Genomic DNA, 2785 nt, shown 5'->3' with positions numbered 1-2785 from the left:
GAACTGGAATAGTCCACGGCCCACCGGAAGAACCTTTTTTTGTTTGTTTTTTTTTTGATTGAGTTTTTATTTTGTTTTTCAATATTGGTGGTTAGAGCATGACAGCAAACCAACAGCCTCTATATGGACATATACAGAGACCATTTTAACACACATAAATATACACAACAAATACAAAAACAACAACAAAAACAATGTAGACATATCTTGATCACAGACATTATTTCACCATCTGGTTCATATAACTTGATTTTATTTTCTCTGATGCTTTGGACAGGGTGTCAGTTGGTTTGAGCTATAGACAGTTCCAAAGAGATGATGTCTAATAAGGATCAGATCCAATACTATACTCCCATTTTTAGTGAAAATTATTATTATTATTATTATTATTATTATTATTATTATTATTATTATTATTATTACCATTATATATATGAAATGTGTAATTTATGAAAAGTGTTTGTTTGCTTTAATTTTTTTTTAATTTCTAAACGTGCTCTGTGCCAGAAAACATCTATGCTGATACCAATACTAGGGAGTAAAAACAATCTGATATCAACATATCAGCTTATATAATATACATAATATATACATGAACACACATTTTGCAGTGATTGTTGTGACTTAAATATGAAATGTTAGTATTTTACACATATCACTTATTCTCATGTTTGATCAAAAATACAATGTCAACATTGTTGGCCCTTTAAAGTTGTGTCCCAAATTGTCATCAATTCAGTCAGATTTTTACAAAAAAAAAAAAAAAAAAAAAAAAAGATTTAATCAGGCATGAAAAAGGGTTAGCTATACTTTAGCACTGGTAAACTTTATATTTTTAGACAAATTCATTATTAATATTTCTGTCACATGTGTCTCAACCATAACACGTCAACTCTGTAGTCCTTCTAAATCAAAGCTAAATAAGAATTATGGTTTAAAAATGTGTATTTTGATTAACATTAAGAGAACTCTGAGCAGCTTTAAAAAACTACAACTATGCTGTGAAATTAAAAAAAAATCCATCTACATTTAATTTAAAAAAAAAAGAAAAAATCATGGTAACACTTAAATTTCCAGGTCCCATAATTTCCAGGTAAATAGGTGGTAATCCCCAAGTAATATGTTACAAATTTCTTAGAAATTACCCACAAATTACCACCAAATTTCATGGTTAAGTATATCATAATTAGCAAGTACCATTTCCATGTAGTTGTTGGCAGTTACAGAGCAATATATTTGAACTTTTGTCTGAATTTACCCCCAAATTTCATGGTAAGTATGTGATAATTCACAGGTGTCATTTTCATGCTAGTAGGTGGTAATCACCATTTCACATATTTGAACTTTCTTTGAAATTAACCCCAAATTTACACCAAATTTCATGTCAGTATTAGCAAGTACCACTACTTCAATGAAAATGACACTTCAAATAATCACATACTCACCATGAGATCTGGGCATCATTTACAGGTAATATGTGTGTAAATTCTAAGAAATGTCAAATATGTAACTTGGTAATTACCATCTATTTACCATAAAAATGTTTTTCATTATTAACCAAGAATTTGATCTTTAAAAAAAAAAAAAATTCCAGCATAATTGAAGAGTAAAAATCAAAACGCACTCAAAATCCAGTTTTGTCTCAGTCCTCATGAATATGTGATTTAATGGCTCGTAATCTGCATAGTTTTTATGCATAGTTTTATAGTAAGTTATGTATTTTATTCACTAAGGGGATTTGGAATTATTATCCTTATTTAATGGACAAATATGGATTTGAACATGTTTCATATTTACAGAACTGTACAGTTTTACATTTATACAACATGATAAATTGATGTCATGTCTGTTGGGATCATTTGATCTGTGAAATGACTGGATGTTGTAATAGTCAGTGTGGGCAGCAGGTGGAGCTGTCGTCTCATGCCTTCTTCTCTTCCTCCCTGCAGAGTCGGAGTCAGAGGGGGAGGAGGGCTAGAGGAGGAGCAGCAGGAGTTCCTGTAGGCTGCATCCTGTGGCCTGAGCGACAGTGTAGCAGCTAGTTACCATGTTGTGTAGAGATGGAGGCACTCCAACCCTGACACCCACACATCAGCTCCCCTAACACCGTCTGATCACCAGCCGGTCTCTGCACACTGGACCAGGAGTCAGTCCCACACATGCAGACAGCCTTACTGACATCCACCCTCCTCAGCTCACACTGCGTCTCCATCACTGTCCAGGAGTAGTCACATGACCTCTGCAGTAGGTGTACACGTGTTTTAGTACGCACACAAGTGAGTTTTACAAAGTGAAGTGTGTGAATGTAATGGCAATGCTCTCATGTTTTTATGAATAAACTGGTTTTATATGTATACAGTGTGTGTACACTCCTCTTTTCCCCCTTGAATTTAAGGCACAGTTCATCCCAGAATCAAAGCACACATTTTTCCTCTGGCCTGTAGGGCTATTTATCCAATTAGATAGTTTTAGTGTGGGTTGCAGAATTCTGGAGATATCAGCCGCATAAGATTTCTGCCTTCTCTTCAAAATAATGGGACTAAATTCTTTCAGAATCTACCAAACTACTTTCTTTCCTGCTAGAAAAAAGTATTCCCTGCATTAAACTTCACAAAACAAGTTCCGTGCATTATCTTAACTAACCAGGCCATGATTTTTGGAACGAAACACTGGTGGGAACTGCAGCATTTCATAGTTTCTTTTCCGTGGAGCTAAAACTCATATCTGGACATGAGGAAACAGACATGCTGTGTGCAAAAACACACACACACTGTTCAGACAGTGT

Source organism: Lutjanus erythropterus, chromosome 16 (assembly GCF_056507025.1).
Source record: "Lutjanus erythropterus isolate fLutEry1 chromosome 16, fLutEry1.hap2, whole genome shotgun sequence".
Classification (NCBI taxonomy): Eukaryota; Metazoa; Chordata; class Actinopteri; order Lutjaniformes; family Lutjanidae; genus Lutjanus; species Lutjanus erythropterus.
The sequence above is the reverse complement of the archived record's forward strand: the minus strand, read 5'-3'. Positions refer to the sequence as shown.